Source organism: Zosterops lateralis (genome assembly GCF_965231275.1).
Source record: "Zosterops lateralis genome assembly, chromosome: 18".
NCBI lineage: Eukaryota > Metazoa > Chordata > Aves > Passeriformes > Zosteropidae > Zosterops > Zosterops lateralis.
Genome location: NC_139778.1, coordinates 8,161,730 through 8,182,107, shown reverse-complemented (window position 1 = coordinate 8,182,107; position 20,378 = coordinate 8,161,730).

Genomic DNA, 20,378 nt, shown 5'->3' with positions numbered 1-20,378 from the left:
GCAAACAGGATTTCAATTTCCTCCACCCCTTCCTATTTCTCTTTAATTCCCAGCATAGCAATTGGCAGCTCTGGTCTGTTTTTCCAAAACAGTGGCAGAGGTGTGAGGTGAGCAACTTTCCATTCGTTCCCACAGAGCATGTAGGTGGTTTCTCTGTGGCACTCAGAGCTACAGGTGCTCTCCTGCTGTAGAGTTTCTGTATTTCAGGAGGTGATAGAGTAACCCACCTGTGGTCACTTGAATTCTGTGCACTCCTTTGCTCTCTCCTCAGTACTCTGTTCCTGCAGCTAGAACAGAGTGTGCTCAGCCTCTCAGCCTGAGGACAGCCACTTTGTGCACCCGTGTCCTCAGCAGAGCATGCAGGATCACAGATCAGGCATTCAGCACATATGGTCTCAGTCATGAAGGCTCGACAGGGAGAGGACCAGTGAATGACCATTATGTGGGTGTGTTAAAGAAAGGCGAAGAGCCTTTGGGAGCACAGTGGAGATTGGCCCTTCAAGGGGAGTGGGTGAGCAAAGGAGGGCTCTTCCTCCACCTGTCCTTGCATGACACAGGAGTGAGACCTTCAGGAAGTCTGGAGATCTTTCCTGTGCTGTATTTTACTTCCACTTTCTCTCTAGCAAAGCCTGGGAAGGGTTACCTCACCTCATTTGCCAGCCCTGGCTCTGTGAGGTGCTGATTCCTGGGCAGCTGCCTTTGGCTTTGGAGTGGAAGAGAAATCTCTGTTCAGATAAAAGGACCCCTTACAGCTTGGCAGGTGGGAAGTCCCAAAGAACAAAAACTGGAGCTGCCAAATAAATAATTTGCTTCCTTGAAATGCTCCATGCTGGAGTATTAGCTGCAGTTCTGATACCTGAGGTATTTTAAACTGAGATTAATTTAAACTTTCCTGCTGTGCATTTGCATGTGTGCATGGATTAGCAGAGCATGCAGTGCATGTTTGCACACACAACTGCTCTGGCCAGCTGTTTGGGCCTGCACACTGGCAGCTATATTGATTGATTTAATTCTTCTGTTGGCTGCTGAGTAATGTGTGCCAAATGCAGAACTTGGATCTGCTCTATGAAAATAATATAAACAAACGTTACAGCCCTATAAAAAGGACATTCTTCTCTTTTGGCTGGAGGAAGATTCATGCTCTGTATTTGTGCACTGGCCTGCATAGTGTCTTTCATTTTATTTTCTTGTCTGGGTTGGAATTGCTGGATCTGATAATGTGAATAAATAGGTTAACATTTTTGTTCCATGTGGAGTAAAAAATGGTAAAATCTTTAAGTCAAAGGAGATATGACATGTCATTTGTAAGGATGAGAAGCAGTGTACATATGGTTTGTAGCTTGAGTCTTCTCCATTCCATCAGCGACAGGAGTAATATGAGCTGAAATCTCTGTGGTTACTGAGACCTCCATTTAGCCTCTGATTCCTTTAAAGTAGCAACATGCACACCTAATAGAGAATTCAAATAAATACTTCAGCTATGTTAGATCATTATTTTGAAGATTTGTGTATGCAAGGATTGATAGTTCCATCTTTATGCAAGCGTCAGTCACTTCATTGCTATTACAGCAAAGATAAATTGCATTTTCTGAAATCCTATTTGTTGTGTATAATCTTAATTGAGGGTCTGCACTTGTTCTTTCTTTTTCCTAAAGCCCTTATGGCTGTGCTTAAGAAGAATCTTAACACCATTGTGTAAATAATTTTTTTCTTCCTCTCCTGGGTAAATGCTCTTCCTGCCATCTCATTGCCACCTCAGTAATATGCTTTTGGAATTTCCTAGTTCTGGCTATGGGACTGCAGCTGCAGTTTGTAGAGCTCAGTTGATTATTCTTTTGCAGTTCTCCCCTGAGAACCACCCTGTGTATTTGTTCCTCCAGTTATCTGACATCTATGTAAAGAGAAACTTTCCTTTAACCAAAGCTGCTTCAAACTGTGTAAGAGGTATTTGGTACTGAAGTTACAGATGTCTTAATATTATGTAAAAATGTGCTTGTGTCATACGTGTAACATGTGAGAGCAGCCCTGCCCTCCCGTGGGTAGAGGGAGAACTCAGCTGTGTGCGCAGTCTCAGCTCTGCTCATGCTGGGAATGTTGTTTTCAGTCAAGTGTCTGCTTTATGGGGCAGGAGAATCTGAATCCTGGTATTTTCCGATGTTAAACATTTCTTCACTGCAGCACGAAACCTCAGGACAACCTTGTGGTTTGCTGGAGCTGTTCCCTTTCCTGACTCTTGCTCCCATTTTCTTTTTTTTCCCCTCCCCTGTGTCCCCTGAGTGGGACATGGTGCCTGGTGCCATCCAGCCAGCCTTTCCTTCTGGGAAGCAGTTTCTCAGAGCTGGTGGGATACTGAACATTGTTTGGAGGAGGTGATGTTGCAACCTGTGGATATGTGCCACTGTTCAGGTGTGCTGATTTTGCAGTGATATGTACCAGTGTATCAAAGCAGACTTGTGCGTGGTCACAGCATATTATTAAGATTTATTTTCAATTCTAATCAGCCACTTAACCAAGTAATTTTAACCTGTCTCCCTCTGCCCTTGGTGTTCCTGGGATGAGTAGGACTTTATTTCTTTACTTCTTGCCCATTCCTTGAAACTTTTTGAGAGAGGTCAAGGAAACTTGGAATAAATCTTTTATTCCTGTGAGGATTGAAATTAGCATTAGACAATGTCCTAGCACAGGTGAGTAGAACCATCCAACTTTACTGGTGCTGCTGCCGGTGTCCAAAGGGTGAGGAGAAGAGGGAAGGAATCATTGAGGAGGGATGTATGATTTTTTTTTTTTTCCATCATCCTGCCAAGCTTCCTCCAAAGGAGCCAAGACTGCTGACATGAGCAGAAGTTTGACCTGCAGGCAGCGGTGCCAAGTAATGCCAGCAATGTGTTTTACACAAGGGTGTGCTAACCTCGGCATTTTTCCCGAGCTACATCATTCCCACAAAAACAACTCTCTCCACTCTCAGATGCAGACCGCAGCAGAGAGCTTGGTTTGCAAGCTCTGATCTGATCAAACACGCCCAGCAGAAGACAAAACGGAATGTCAGCTTTGCAGCTTTAAAACGGGTCCATTTCCTTTGGGGCCGCATAAATCGGGACCGGCGGGCTCTTCCTGCTCCGAGGTGCTCGGGCTGTGTGTGATAAATTTCTCATGGCAGGAAGAGCGCGCCCCGTCAGTGTGTCATTAGATTTGATAATTCGCAGATCAGACCCAGCGAAAATATTTATTGCCCGGATTTACTTGTCATGAATTTGCCTTAAAATATGGGTGGAAGAAACATCAAGTAAAGCAAAAAAATAAAAGGAAAATGCATTATTGGATTAACAGAATAAAAAAATCTTGGGGAATTGCTATTTTATAACCTTTATTTATGTAGGTAGATTCAATTTCTTTTAAATGAGTTTATACATAAATCAATGATCTGTATGCCTTAACCCTCTCAGGAATTCCTCCTCAGTAACACTGGAAATGAATGACTTGGAAGAGGAAGAGAGGATTGTTGATGTTAGCAGTGTCCCTTCTCATTATGCTCATGGCTTTTTGTAGGACTGTATTGAATACAGGTTTTAACAGGGAATATATTTTTGAATTTGATAACATTTTGTAATACCCCCCCCAATATGAATATGAGATTCTATAATTACGATAAAAATTGGGAGACCCATAAAACCTAATAATAAAACTTTTTTAGTGGCTTTTCTTTCTTTTTTGAATTGGGTATCCATACTGTTATTCATATTTAATTTTTAAAAATCCTATTATAGAAGTATCTGCCAAAACTTTTTTCAGGCTATTCCAAAAGACCCGTTTATTTTCAGTTTTGAATTCAGGTCATAATGTGAGCTGTATTAGAGATGCTGTACATGGGAAATTAGGCAATGCTGTTAATTTGATCACCTGCATATATATAAAAGTGTCTGTCAGGCTTAGGGAATAACTCCAGCGCTGTGTTGTCTCCAAGGCACTCCTCTCAAGAACATTTTCTGTATTTTATTAACTGCCTGTGTGAATCTGGTGCTCAAGCCCTTTCTAAATACCATGGCACAGGGGACCTGAGTTTGGGTTCTTGTTCTATGTCACAACTCTCATGTGGCTGTAGGTGAGTCCTGAATCTTTCTGTGCCTCACGTCTGCAACATGGGGTAGAGACAGCTCAGGGTTGTAGCTCTGCAGTGCAAAGAAGCTGAAGAAACTGGAGAGCCACAGGTGCAGTAAGTGAGGAGTAATTTGAAGTATTTTAGCTGAGTGGTGAGCAGGAGCTTTTCTTGAGACTCATCTGAAGGCCACTTTTATTCAGCCAGCACAATGATGTACTGGTGGAGGTTGATGTGTACCAGTGCTCAAACAAACAAGCAAAGAAATCTGGGATTCAATTCCCCTCCCTATTTTTTCTACTGGATCAAATGAATTTATAAAGTGTTTTGTTTTAGCAATCCAATTTTAATTTTAATTTTTTTTTTTTTTTGCCTAGAAAAACAGTTAGCTATATTTTAAAGCATGCAAATTCTAAACAAAATCTCGACAATTTTTGAGAATTTAGTGAGGCCAACACTTTTTCTAGTGTTCATCAAGTATTGTAGAAAAAGTTTGGGTTGTTTTCTATTTTCTGATGTAGGCTGTAGAAGCCAACTGTCACAAGTACCTCAGAGGAGGGGACAGACTCAGCAGGAAAGTGGAAGGGGTAGTGAGGATGTGTCCAAATAATGCCAGAAAAAGATTGTTCCACAAATGTGGAACATAGTGTGGCCTGACTGGAAAAATGGCAGGTTACAAAAACCAAACCCTGAAAATTTACTCCTCTCATCCTTTCCTATGCTCTTTCCCTTCCTGCATGGTCTCTGCATTATTTTCTATGATGGTTTCTATTCTGTTTGCAGCTAAATGTAACCTACAGAGTCATGCAGTATATCAAGCTCTCCTTTACTTTTTATTATTAATTTAATTGACTCATTAGGTTGATTTAAAGAGAAACTGAATGGGTATGAAAAGCTAGTTTTCCTTTTAAAAAAAAAAAAATGCTGGAAGAACAGGGTTGCCAACTACCAGGACCTGTATTCTGCAAATTCTCCTGTGGAGTGTTTGCACAGTTCTGCATCCTTTCTGGTTGAGTTGTGAGTTGTTCTGGTGCTTTGTCTGTGTGTCTCATTCTGCCAAAGCCAATCTCTCTGTTGTTTTCCTGAAAGCTTTGCAGAACGAAGTCTACAAGTCTGCCTTACCTGCTTTTCTTGTTTGCTGTTTTTTGTCCTTCCCCTTTCTTCCATCCATGTTAAGCCATTCATTAGGAAATTGAGCATCTCCATCCTGAGGAAAAAAAAAAAGCTTCTAGTGAGCCAGAACTTACTCATCCTATCCTGTTTTTCTGCCTTCTAAGAAAAATGTATATGGTCTAATCATAATTCCCCAGTGACTCATAAGCTGGGTCTAGCTGTGGTAATCAGAGCCTTATCCTGGGGCTGCCTGTCAGAGGGGGTTGTTACCACAATTGATGCAGCAGACATCTGTCTCAGCTGAACTCTGCCTGTACCTCATGAAGAAAAGTGAGCATTCATTCGTATACATAACTTGGGAACAGGAGAGAATCCACAATTCCATTGCCATCTTCTTTAACAAACTATCATGATATTTCATTAAAATAACATGCACACTTTGAACTGTCACATCATATCATGATATTTCATTAAAATAACACGCACACTTTGAACTGTCACATCGCTGCACAAGACACTGCTTCTGGAGCAGGAGGAAAAATGGCTTCAATGCTGCTGCAGTTCATTGGGCTGTGCCTGAGGGGATAAATTAGTGAGGGACAGAAAAATATATTTTACTTGTAAAATTAGGACCTTTTAAAATTTAAATATATAAAAACCATGTCCCGTCATCTTCAGAGAGATATTTTTGTGTTGCCTTTGAAAACAACTTGTACTTCTAACTCTTCCACAAAGAATATGCTTCTGGCACTACAGAATTTCCAACAAATATCAAGCTCTTGAGTCAAACAGCCAGAGGCCATCATGAGGTTGAAAAGCACACAAACAAACTATTGTTAAAATTTGCTGATGCTGCTGGCATTGCCAAGGGGGCATCTTGTTGTTTTTTGCTCATGTGGTTTAAAGTAATGAGAAAATTCAGGATGGGACAAATTAGGAGGCAGATCTTGTGAAAGGACCAGGCCTTCCCTACTGCCACTGAGCAGTGTTCAGGCAAAGTGCACACAAAGGGGCCTGTTGCTGGATGGGCCAGTGTGTTCTAAACACTTGGTATCAGTAGTAAGGGAATATAAGGATGCTATTAGGAGAGCTGAGAGGGGGAGAGGAAAAAAGGTAATTTTGAAAAAATCTGAGTCCCACAGCTATATTTATGATTTAAAGTCCCAATTGCATAAGTATAAATTACTTTTTCTCAATAAATTATCACCACACTCAGCTTGTTCATATGACAATGAATTGGAAAGTGCATCATCCTATGGAGCCAAGTAATTTTTTCCTCCTCTAAATATATTACACTGTTTAGATGAGTCTACAGTTTTGTGAACAGTGTGTGTATATCAATATAAAATGAATCACCCTCACACATTCTTCCCAGGCCTTTATTTAACACCTCCTTTGCTCAGCTTTCGAGATATAAGAATATATCTCTTTGCCTGTTCTTGGTGGAAGTCTGGCATGTAAAGAGTCCTTTGTACCATATCAATAAAATAGTTCAAACATCTGTCTAAAGCCTTCAGTATATCAGAAACTCAAGTGTTGGAAGCATTAGATTTTCATATTTGAAGACCAGTAAACTCTTCTCTGAGTTTAATAATAAAATAAAACAAATAATAAAAACAGAAGGGTGAAAAAACTCTGGAAGAAGCAAGTCATGCTTGTTGTCTTCTTTGCCAGGTCATTTGGGCAGAGCAACACCAAGACCTTCCAGCATATGTTTACAGCACTGGAAGTGGGTTTTAGCCTTGTTTTTCCTTGTGAGGGGGGAGGACGAAGGGCATGGACATGATGAGGAATTTTCCATGTCCCTCACAACAGGTCAGGAGCTGGGCAGTGTTTAATCTTTGTACCTGGGCATTAAAATGGACATTCATCCCAGGGACTGGACTGTCCTGTGTGCACTGCCTGTGGAGCTGCATTAACCTCCTTAGGAAGCAGTTTTCTTTAATTTTTTTTCAGGGACTTTATTGTGTTTGCTTCAAAGCCAGAGCTGCTTACGTCCTGCTGAGGTGTTTTGTGTACTTGAAAATATATTGAATCTGAAGTTGCGTGCATGGCTCACATACTTTTTTGACTCCTTTTCCTTGTTTTTGTTTTCAGTGTTGTATTTTTCCAGCCTGTCTGATTTTAGTCCCCTGTTCCTATCATAAAACGCATGGTGTACATTTTGGGCAGAGCAACCTGATTATTTCAAGCTCCAGTCTGGTTTCCTTTTTTTGTCCTTTTAAACCATGTTACTAGAGACTGGTAGCCATGGTAACTCCCTTATCTGTGTTGAGAAATAAATACTAAAAATTGCTTTTTTTACTATTTATATATAAAAATGTAGAAGCAAATAAAACCTGCAGTATATGACTCACTTAATATTTTCAAGTCTCCATTGCTTCTCTTAAATGTGGAACCAAATAATCTGAGGAAATCAAAACAAACTTAATTAACAAATTAATAAACACATTTTACTTCTTTTCAAGGGGTTTCACTGCAATGTTCACAGGAGGAGTTCAGCTGCATTCAGCCCCTGTTAGTTCATGTACCCCAAGGAGATGGGAGTGACCCTCCAGAGAGCCTCAGCTGGGGCTGGACCCGAGTGACAGAGAACTCCAAAAAGAGCCAGAACTGAGTAAAGGTTTAGACTGAACATTGGTGTTTTTTCATTTATTTTTAATCAGACTTTGTTCCAGAAAAGGCCTATGTTTCCCATACCTCTGGATCAACTCTGTTTTAGAATAAGCTGAGAAATGAACCTGCTCTCAGTTAAAGTGAGCCTTTCCAAGATGCAGGTGTAAAATCATTAATTACTGCACCTTGATATCTTGAGACTAGTGCACAATTCAGTGGCTCCTTCTAAAGCAAATCAATGTTTTAATTTTAATTCCCACCTAAAATAACCTGCAAATTGCTTCAAAAATATTTTCTTCATGTTCATTAGGGAACACATGGCTGCAAATGTCTCTAATTGTAACTGCCTGGCTTCCATTGACTTACATTAAAGACAACATGACATCAGTTCCACATACTCTGAAGACCACTGGGATCAGATACTGGGAAAGTGATTCAAAGTGTCTCAAGGAATACCTCATCCAAGATCTTAATTTGCTTTCCAGTAACTGGGCTCCAGCTGTTCCTAAACTCATCTGTGTTTTGTGGGTGATATTTCTAGTATGTCTGTTTAGGCAAATTCATTCCTCCTTTCTCCACCTACCTCACTGGGGTGGCAGAGGTTTTGTTGGTAGAAACCTTCTGATATATTTGCTGGAAAAAGACACACAGGTCTTTGACCACATTTGTCTGTGCCTCACTGTTTAGTGAGTGTGCTCTTTCAATTCATCAATATCAGCTTCCATGAGAAAACTGGGATGTAGAAGTTTTCATCGATGACGTCTGAATGGCTGGAGTTGGAAATGCTGTATTTAAATTCAAATAATCTTCTGCTTCATTTTACACGTGATTTTGTTTCTCTTTTTGGATTGAATGAGGCTGACTCTAGGATTTCAGTGAAAATAATTTTCTATGTGAATTCTTTGTGTGTATGCCAGCATATGATTAATATGCTCTTGTTTACAGCATTCCTACTTACAACATTATTTGCTAGAACTGTCACATATTGCAGATACAAAAAGAACCCTGTGGACTCAGTAGGAAGAAAATTATTTTAAAATGTTTCTATTCACAGAAATATTTGTATTGGACTAGCTCTATTCCAGACTTCTTCTATTTTCTGTCCGTGATAATGTGTGCATTTATTTTCCAGCAGAGCTCCTCCTCCACATGCTGTTCCATTGCTCACTGTCTCTCCTTCCACATCTGATTCACTAATAAACTATTTTTGATTCTTCTCCCCTTCCTGAATTTCAGCTCTGGCTGAGTTGTTGCAGCTTTGCCCTCTCCCTGCAGCATTTGTTACTGAGCATTGATTATTTTATTTTTCCTTTTAAATAGTTCACATTGTTCTGAATGGCAGAGCAGCTCTGAAGCTCGCTCTGTGATCATCCCTGTTCTGGCAGGCACCACTCCAAATTAGGGACTCTGGCATCCAAATGGGACAATTTCTAGGCGTGATGTTGAAGGTTAAATTAGGAGCATCTGTTACTCCAGAAATGGGCTGCCCATATATAGTCCGAACTGATTAGCCAAAGGGAATTTAAGAACTTGTGGAATTGCCTGGGAATTGAAAGGAAAGGCAAGCGGCAGCATTCATGTATGTGCACAAACACACATACCTTTGCAAATATGTGAATTTAATCAGTCAGGTATTTTACTTTTTTTTTTGTCTATTATATATAAAGGGAGAAGTGAGCCATGGGAAAGTAACTATTGGTTTTTGTAGTAGTTTAATAATTATCTGCTGGTTGAAAGACATTTCTGTATGACAGCATTAAGGACTTTACAGCAACATGGGTTTGATTCTCAGAACGGTGTTGGGAGATCTGTTTTGCAGGCTGAGCTGCTTCAGACCCTACATTTTGGCAGCAGAGCTCAGGAGCACAACTCAAGCAGTGTCCCAGAACCCAGGCCCTTGCTGTCCACTTTGCTTAGTCTGTACATGACCTTGGCCCTTAAAAACTTTCTCCTTGGCTTGAGATGCTACTGTTTTATTTGAACTTCTTTACTTTGGGAAAAGAGGGGCTTGCTTTTCTTTGCAGGGATTTCTGATGTGAATGAGAGCTCAGATGAGATGCAGAAGGCTCAGCACTGCTCACAGCAGTTCCAAGTGTTTCAGAAACTGCGCAAAGAGACAAAAATTTGCTGCCACTCTGTAGAAGTTTCTTTGGCAGTTCTGGAAAAATTTGTCCTCTTCCTGAGCAGCACCTCAGGTCCATTCTCCCAAGGGAGAAGTGCAAAGATGGAAATTCTTGTTTAAATCTCTCACATTTCTTACAAGTACCTTGTCCCTGATATGTGCTATTTCATGCCCTTATGTGGAATCTGCTTGTCACCGATGCTGACGGATGCAGGATAAAGTGCACTTTCCTTTGGCTCTGCCAAGTGGATATGCAGCAGCGTGCTCAGCTAGAGAAGCCAACAGCAGATTCTGTGCAGAGCCAGGATTGTTGGAGAGAGCTTTTATTTTCTTAGAATTAGCAGTTTAAAGGCAAAGCTGCCTTGAAGTGCTGGTAGGGTTGTGGTAGTCGCCAGAAATTTGGTGTGAGGTGGATGTGCTGAGCCCACTCCTCCTGTCCACTTGGGATTTTCAAATCTGGGGTGATTGTTTAAATCATCTCTATAGTAAATTGAAGTAGGAATTTTTAGTTTCTGAGCTTGGTGCCTCTGCACTCAGGTCTGACATCAGGGCCCACAGGTTTTCGCTGCAGCTGCTAATCTTGCTACTGAATAACGGGTGACTTTACATAACAAATATGTTGCAAGATCTGAGGTCAGTGGATGGGAATGAAGAGCCAGAAAAGGTTTGTCACATCTCAGTACTTGCCATAACAAGCCAAGTGGCCAGAGCCATATTTGAGCTCACTGTTACAGATCATGTACCTCAGCATTCAGTTTGCTGCGAGAGTTACTTGTGCTGAAGTTCACAGTATAATATTTCCAGGGAGTAGATAGACATGGGAATTAGGCCAGTAGATGCTGCCTTTCCATTTCTAGAGCTAAATAATTAGTAGGTGTTCATTTACTTCTGCAGTCATCTTGTACTGGATGCAAACATGGGCACATACAGCAGATGGCCACAGTTGGGTTATTTCTTCCCTTTAAACAATAATTTTCCTGTTTACAGCCTGAAGATTGCAGATAGAAGGATTTATCCTGTGTAAATTTCCAGGCCATATTCAACCTCTATCTTATTTTGAAGTGCTATGGGAAAAATAATCCATGTTTCTGTGAGCTGGTTTTCATGTATGCAGTTGCAAATGTCAAGAATGTGAAGGATCCAAACCTACAGTAAGTAACTAGTCACTCTTGAAATGTTGTCTCGTGACTGGGTTTTTGATTTTTCTTTTCTTCAGTGAGGCTGCAGAAAGTAAGGGCTGGGTAAGAGATAGAAACACGAAAGCTGATCTATATATTCTCTCTCCAGCCATTACTCATCCTCAGTAGTGTCTAGAAAATAGCAGATCCCAAAGTGGACAACCTAACAAGAACCTTCCAGCTGTGAACCAGTCCATTTTAACTAGCAGATAATTGGACTGGGAAGTAGTAAGAAAGGCCAGATTCTAAATCCTAATTAATCATTGATAGTGGCTACATGAGAATTCGTCAGATGCTTTTTGCAGCTGCTAATGATTCTACATGCTCATGCAAAATTGCTAAGGTTTATGTTAGAGATAACTGAGGTATTTGCCTTTGTGGTTCCTTGATTGCAAGCTCTGACTGTATTAAGAAACCTGCCTGCTTCCTTACTTAGTCTTTCTAGTTGTACAAAACACTTGTGTGCTTTCATGGGCTGACAATTCCAGTGATTTAATGGATGGAGAAACATGGTGATTCTGACAGATGAGGCTGCAAACCCATTGCAGGGTATCCCTGTCCTGATGTTGTTGAGGAATCTAAAGCACATCCAGGCCCTCTTTACAGTCATTCTAAACATTTCTCTGCCAAGGCTTTAGGCTAAAAGGCTCTGAAGGATGTGTGCTAGGAGTTTTAAATGCAATAACTGAGCCTTATTGGCATCCAGCTGAGATGAGGGATTAAGGGAGATCGGGGCTAGTGCAGCAGTGAAGGTCTGTAGGCCTTACCCAGCATGTTCTGAAAAGATCCCAGTTTCATTCCAACACATGAGATTCCAGGAGCTGAACCATAAGTATGTCAGGTGGCCTTGTCATGGCAGGGTCAGAGGTCAGAGCCAGGCGTGAGAGGCATTGTGGTCATCACCAAAGGATGCTCTGCACTGCATCTTCAGAGTTCACACCCACAGTCATGACCTGCTGTTTTCAGGCAGAACAGGTGGTCCTGTGTCTCTCTGACTGAGCAGAACAACCTTGAAATTCTGCAATGAATGAAAAGATTGTGTGTCAGGGACTTGGTCACTGCTCTTGGCTATTCCTCTGGAGAAAAAAACATATTTCTGAAATGGATTTCAGCTCGGTCCATTCCAACCCAAATCAATCACATTTAATTACCTGCCCGGGGCACAGGGTATCCATCATACTCTGATAAATTCAACGAACATGCAAATTGTATCATCTTTTGTCATCAGCACCGTCTGTTCTTGGCATTCATGCTATGAGGCTTGACTGTAGATATGTTGATTAGCGGATACGCTGATCAGTCATGAAAATTCATTTCCAAAATGAATTTGGATTTGGAATGAGCATGGGGTTTTTTTTTTCCACCTCAGGCAAAGGGAGCCTGAATTCTTGATTACATGTAATTATTTATACCCGTATTTAGGCCATTTTATATACCTCCAAGGTGGTGTAAACTGGTAGGAGTTTAAATATGAGGTTAGATCTGAATGGTTTAAGCATTTCACTTGTTGGGTGCTTGGAGGTCAAGGCAGAATGGGAGTTGTCTTTCTTTTTAATTGTCTCTATGTATGAGCTGATTAAGATGTCCTCTGCTGTTTTATTTTCACTTTGGAGATCTGGATTTATCTTAGTCAGTAGCAGCTCAATTAGTGCCCTGAAGTTTTTTCTAGAAAGTGCAATTTTGAGCTGTTGTGGTTAAGGAACATATTTTGAGGGGTGCCTGCTCTCCCTATTTTGAACTGAATGGGAACGCTGTTATATTCCAAAGGACAGATTATGGCCTGTGCTTGAAATCTCAATATGAGACTGCCTTGTGTCTCAGCTCATGTCGCTGGGATTATCCCCATTCCACTTTTATTTCAGTATGTTGTGGGGAGGCACCTTTCCATTCTCCAGTGGTACTGTCATATGAAAGGTGAAGGCTTCCCTTTGCTATGGGCTTTCAAAAGTCCTTGCAATACCAGTCACTTGGCATTCAAAGGAGTTTTTTGCAATGTTTAGAAATGCCAGATGTAGCTTGTGTCAGCCAAAATTGTTGCCTGGTGTTTTCACAACAAAATGGGCTGCCCAGAGCTTGGTGTCTGCCACTGAAATACCTTGAGACTCCTCAGAGGTCAGTGTTCTATCAAGTCTCAGTTTTTCCATGTAAACCCAGACAGGCCTTGGTTTCCCTGTGCTTAAGCCAGGCTTATACTCTGACTTTTTCTCCACTTGTGAAATTTACCAAGAACAATATTTTAAACTGCATCTAGAAAAAAACCAAGTGAAAGCCCCCAAGTGGCTGTTTTATACCTTGTCCAAATTTGCAGGATTTTATGTACTATGTGAGAGATCTGTTTCCTAACACGTCTAGGAACCTCTCTTTCCAGAAAATCCTGTTGGAGATTTCTTGAATTCATTTCCAGCTGTCAGTCACTCTGAGGAGTGCAGGGGCTGGACTTTCCCCGCAATCTCTAAGTGCATTTATTATAGAGGGCAGTGTTTAAGGACATGTTGGCAACCTGGAAACATGCTGAGGTCCCAGACTTGACAGCAAGCCCACTACAGGTAGATCCAGCTACTCTCTCTGTGTTTTACTCTTTGCCTGGGTTACACTACCTCATGGTCAGTCTGATCAATCACTGCCTGTGTGTGCACCTGAATCCCAAAGCATTCCAGCTCCAGCCCTGCAACTGTTGGGGAGCAGTGAAACCTGTTTGGACTCTGTAGAGGCAGAAGGATCTGTCTGTGTGGTACATACTGGTGATAAGGACCTATTCTCCAATATTCTGTATTAGTCTTTCCTTTTTTAACCGATTAGTGTTCATTTGATCTTTCTTTGGGTGTGTGTTGTCCTCTTTTAATTGCAGTTTTTTGAGTATTCATACCCCTTTGCTTAGCTCCTAAGTTTTGCTAATAAGTTCCTGATGTGTGCCAAGATAAGGAAGATGATTAATGAAATTGTTACACTCCCAGATTCTTGTTCTAACTCGCTGTCTTTAAGTGGTTTCAAACATGGGTTTGTCTGCACTGTTACCTGCAGCACACCCCAGCTGTGGCCACAGAAGCAGAAAAGTGGGAATGTGCTTTGCTGTTTTCAGAGTTTGTAATGTAAAAACCCCATTGGAAAGGTAAACAGTGAACAGGCAAATGCTTGGAGGTTCAGTCAGGAGTTTTACTGAATCCCACAGGGATGTGACACAGGTAGCTCACTGTCACATTTGGCAGAAGGCATGTTCCTTCTCTGCCAGGCTGCAATTATCCCACATGCCATAAAACAGGACTGGCAAAGGTGGTGAAAGAATCCCAGCTCCACAGAGTGGTTCCAAGGGAACGACCAGATCTCATAATCTTGGTTATACTGCTTGTTTTCCTAAGCACTTTTACTCTTCCTCCCAGACTAAAATACAGCAGTTAAGTTCATTAAAAACACTTTAAGTTATAAACAGTCACCATTTTTCATTTCCTATGCAAACAGCACTGATCTGATAAGTGTGTTTCCTTTCCCAGAGCTGTGAATATTTCTTTGTAGAAGAAAGTTTGCTCTGATAAAAGCTGATTTAGTAAAGTCTGAGTGTGTGATTCTCTTCCCTCTGACAAGTATTTTGCTTCTCAGTGATGTTTTCTTTTCTAAAGACCTGCCCTGTACAGGGAGTTTTAGCTGTGGAAAGAAAAACTCTCTTACAATGCCTTATGGAGGCATTTGATATAATACCCACTACGTGCCTTGAAAAGCAATAAATAGTACTGGTACATTAGTCAGATAATACATACTAAGAAACACATGCAGTTTATTTCAAGTAGCTTTGTTGAAAAAGGTATGTCAGTGTAAAGCAGATTTATCTTTTTTTCTGGAAATTTGCATGGATTGCAGTGAGGTTTTAAAATACTGCCTGTGTTAGAGACGGTTCTGGTCCCTTCTTGGGATCCTTTTTTGGGATCTGAAAGAGAGTGAGATGGTAGAGCTGGGAATCATCACTTTCACTCCTGCCTTTCCTTTCTGAGCTGTTTTTTGCGTTATTTCAAGCTCGTGTGGATCCTGCCATGAGAAAAGCAAAATACTCAGCAAAGAGGATGCATAGCAGCTGGAAATGATTGTGCCCAACTGCTGACAGCCCTAGGAGCTTTCCATGTATGTGGCTGTAACTTGGAATATCCTGTGTCCTTCTGCCCACCCAGCCTTGCAGCTTTACCTGCCTGGAGGCAGGTGCTGAGCCTTTTCCTTGCTTTGTACCTTGCTTGATGCTTTGAGAAGAGCCCAAGTGCACTGGAAGAACAAATCCTAATGTCTCAGTGTAAAGCTTGACATATTCCAGCCCCATACAAAACTTTTATTTTGTACTGTTCAGTGACCCCACTTGTTATCTGCTTTGTAATAGACCTGGAGAAGAGTCCAGGCACTTACACTGAAGGAGATTTATGGTTCATCCAGTCTGTAGCTCCCAAATGTGTAGAGATTTGTTTGCCAGCAAGGATGTGCTGTGCTGCTGCTTCATCCAGAGCTGATCTGGGGCCAAACACACCCTTAGAAACACCTGGTATATGAATGGTAAAAAAATTTAAAATATTACTTTCTTAAAACAAGAGCAGAACTAACCTTGTCTGGAACAGGAAAAATGCCCTGTAGAGCTAAATGCTGCTTTTATTTTTAACTCTGGAATGTTTGGAGTGTCTGTTTGAAAATGAAATAACCTCATCATGGTTTATGGGCACATTTTACACACATGCATCATCTCTCTACAAACAAATCGGTTGTTATGATAAGGAGAGAATTTAACAGCTACAGCCAAGCCATCTTTCAGGAAATAGCTCTTAAGAGAAGTACAAACTCTTGACAGTGATCTGAAGTGTGGAAAACCTCTATTCAGTTCCCTTCTATTCCACAGGTTTCTTCTGTGACTTTAGGTGAGTTAATTAATGTCTTGATACCTCCCTTTAATATCTGTAAAATTGCTGTGAAAGTATTTTCCACCCTTCAGCGCTGTCATGGGGATCAGTACACCTAGGGTGTGTTGCAAGGCAAAGTGGGGCTTAGATGCTGTGGAAATTGGGGCCAGGCAAGTGCTCAGGACCACAGGAGGAGCTCCCTGTGTTTGTCCTGCCAGGGAGCAGCAGTAGGGGCTCTCTCCCATCTGCACACAGTGAGTTGAACCTCTGTTTCTAGGACGTGTTATTTCTCAACCACTGAGTCTGCACATTAGGTCTGCATGGAACTGGGCATCCTCTTGCCTAATTGCAAAACTCAGCTTGAAAATCAATCAAGACAGCAGGCTCCTAAACAATCCTGCTGATCTTCTTGCAACATCTTTTTCTTCCTGTTTCATGTGGAAACTCACGGACACTCTAAGAATTAATGCCAGTGATTTGTGAACCATTTAGTTATATCAAGATTATCCATGTCTGTAAAAACTAGCCTGCAATTCATTAGCTGGGTCAAGTATATTTAATGATGCTTCATATCACTGATGACATCACATCCTAGCCTAATTACATGTGCTTTTCTTAATTTTGATTTTTTTTTTCTAGCTAATATTGCTCTGTCCAAAATATGCTGTTGCTCACAGTATTATTGGCCAGATTCCCCTGAAAAACCTCCCACACAGGCAGAGAGGACAAAAGGAAAGAGGTGCAGGGTGGCTGTTCAGGGCCTTTTCATACAGCTCATGTTTATGTTAAAGTACTATGGGCAGAGAGAGATTCTGCTGAAACCTATAAATCCAGGCTTTCACAGGTGTTCAGGTCCTTACCTTCCCTTGAGGATTTAACCACAGACTGTTGATGGTCTCCTTCAATGCCTACTCTGATAGGTTAAATTTCAGCAGTAACAGCAGGGTTTTCAGCACATGAAGAAATGTTCAGTATCTATGGATTTTACTTTTGAAGTCAAAAAGCTGTTAGGCTTCTTCTAGAAATGTAAAACTTTTTGTTTCTGTGGCCAGAGTATGTTCAGACAGTGGGAAGTGTCCCTGATTTTGAACTGACAGAGAGGTGTAAATGAAATCTGAACCTGAAAGATTTCTAGAAAAATTGGTTGATTCTGTCGTTTGGGGCTGGATTGGAGGGCTCCATCTGATGAGGGCAGTGACTTCACCTAGTAAAGAGGGTTGGTTTGAAAGCAGAGCAGGAGCCTCAGTAAATCTTGTTTGGTGAATTGTGCTTAGAGCACCAAATGCCTCTGCACAAACCCACTAATTCTTCAGCCGTATAGCCTTTTATTTGCCTCAGACTCTAATAATGTATTTATTAGGTAACAGCTTGGGGATTTAGGAGATCAAGACTCATTTTCAGAGGAGATGCTTCAGGCCAGAATTGCAAGGACATACTCCCTGTGCCTGCTATTTGCTGTTGGTTGGATATGACCCAGTGAGATGCCTTATGGACACGAATCATTAGGCATTGACTTTTTAAAAGTACAGCTTAGAGTGTCTGGACTTTAGGAACATAATTTTGATTGTCTTTTACTGAGATGTGTGTTTCTAAGAACTCAGATGAGTCACTCTCAGAGATGTGCCAGCACTGGGATTGTGTGGGATACACCTTTCTGAGCACATTCAGAATGCTCAGGTTGACCGTGACCCTGCTTGGCTGGCCATGGGCAAATGCTAAATGTGTTTTTGTTGGGTCTGAGCATGAGTAGTCTCTAGTGAGTTATCTGCCTCTCATCTCACTAGACTCTGGATATGCAATGAAATGAAGAAATACATCCTGTCCTGGGCAAAGGAGAGCTCAGGCATGCAGAGGAGGGAGGTGCTTGAAGTTAATGGCAAGGCTTTTACAGTTATGAGACAGTTGTGGCTGGGAATGATACATAATAATGATGCCTGTTTATGCCCACATTTGCTGTTTTCTAGGTGCTAAGGACTTGTTGCCATTCTTCCATGGAAATTTTCTGAATAAAATGCTGAAAGGACTGAATTTATAGCTTTTCTTTTTCTTCTTCTTCTTTCAGTTACCTCAAGAAATTACTGGTCCTGGTAAAAAATAAATAATCTTGCTTTTGTGATTTTGGTTTCCAGCCAGGTAGAAATGGGCTTCCTCTTCCCTTATAGGCAATCCTGCACTTGCCATTCTCCTGGAAGGGCTTGAATCACCAGTGCCCAGCTGTGTGCTTTTGGGAACAGCCTCCCCTTCCTGGCTGTGGCAAATTCTCCAAGGCAGGGGGGCTCTGGCTGGCCATTCTCTGCATCCAACTGCATCTAAGTGCAAAGAGCTGATCCAAAACATCTTGAAGCCAGCCTTTCCCCTGCTCTTACAAATGTTTAAATTGTTTTGTTTGAATGCTGAAAATGTTATTATTTAGGGCTGCCTAGGCTTTGCTTTCTCCCCCCTGTGGCAGACAAGCTCCAGCTCAGACTTAGTGCAGGGCAAGATTCAACAGTCTTAGAGATTTGTGACCCTGTGTCCAAGGCCAGGAAACTGTAGTTGAGCCAAAACCATTGGCACCACTGCTGAGAGTTAATAAATGTATTCATTCCTTTAGTACATTTTTATTGGCATGAGCAAGGCTTAATACATACCACCTTGTTTTTCTCTGTGCCTGAACAAGGAAAGTAGTGCAAGTTGGACTTACCAGTGATTAAGAGACCTAAGCAAGTTGGCCTGATAAGATCACAGATTTTATGACCATTCTGTCATTATATCATCTTATCTGGGCTCCTGTGTAGCTGTATAACTTCTACAGGCTGTAGAACTTCATTCTTTATTCTTCTTAAGCCAATACATTTTGTTAGAGTGAGATTTTTCTCTAGAAAACAGTCATTACTCTCTGGATTTGAGTTCTCATGGGCATGCTACAGAATCACAAGCAGCTGGCTCAGAGCTTCTAAGGCAACTTCTGTTCCTGCTTCCAGATGTGACATTCCTGACACTTCTGTAAAAGACATGCAGAATTAAAGAAATTAAAAATACCCACGAATTTTCCTGGAGCCAGTCCCTTGGGATGCACTCCTTGCACATGGATTGCTTCCTTCCAAGAGCACATCTCCAGCCCCACATCTCCTCAGCCATCTTTCTTTCCACATTTCTCAAATGTTTACAGCTGCTCCTCTTTCTTGAGTATGTCAAAGACAAGATCCTGAGGATTCTTCTGATGAGCTAATGCTTTGGAGTGTTTGGGTTTTTTTCACCAGTTTCACAGCTGGCTGGGATGTGCCCAGCACCTGGCAGAGGCATCACTGCAGCCCCTGCTACCAAAACCTGCTCATGGCAGCACTTCGGGTGAGGTATTGGGGTGCTGATGCACAAACTGATTGTGGCTTGTTCATGGAGTATTTGGGTCCTCAAGCATAAATTGCATGGCCATTCATTCCTGCATGGGCTAATTGGGTGCCCATGCATGAAATGTTGGAGTGCTCAAGCATGACCTGATAGGACATTCAAGCATACACTGATTAGGCATTTGTGTACCACTAACTGGGTGCTCATGCATGTACCAGTTGGGCAGCCATGCACAAACCAATTATGTGCTCATGTATTAATTAATTGTGCCCTTATGAACAAATTAATTGGCTGTGCACAGACTTATTGGGAACTCGTGTGTGTACTAATTGGACGCTCATGCATTAATTGGGTGCTCATGCATGAACTGCTGGCTCATTCCTGCATAAACTTTCTGGGTGGTGTACATGGGTGAAACAATTTTGCACTAATGTGTGACCCAATGGGGTCCTCACGTGTATTGCTTTGGCACTTGTGCATGAACTAATTGGGTGCTCTTGTGTAAATATCATAAACGCTGCAATTTATGCCTGATACTCCCATTCCTGTGCCTTCCAAAACCTTTAGCACTTTGAGTGGTTTGGAATAGAGTTTGAATTGTGCAATTTAGGCCTAGAGCTGAGTTGGGACAGTAATTAGAAACAGAGGGCAAAAAAGAAGAGCTGCCTCTCTTGCAGAGATTAATGACCATTAGTTATGTGTTCTGTGCCATCCTAGAACATCCTCCCAGCTCACTTAGCTGCTATTCCTGTCCTTACTCTTTGTATACACCAGATTCCTTTTGTTCCAGATCATTCCACTGTTCTCCCCAAGCCTCTTTATTTCCTTCATACCCCTAGTTTTAGAGCTCATGTCTATTGCTTTATTTACAGAGAGCAGCTTTAAGCTAAACTGTACCTGTTTCTTTCCTTTTGTGTCCTTGGGTCTTTCTCAGGTCGTGTGTGTGGGTGTGCCTCTGTGCTGGCTGAAAATTGATTCTTTTAATCCTGAGACTGATGTTCAGGTACTTATCCAGTAAGGTCTTATTCCCTGAAGGAATACTGAGTATATTATAAAAGGAA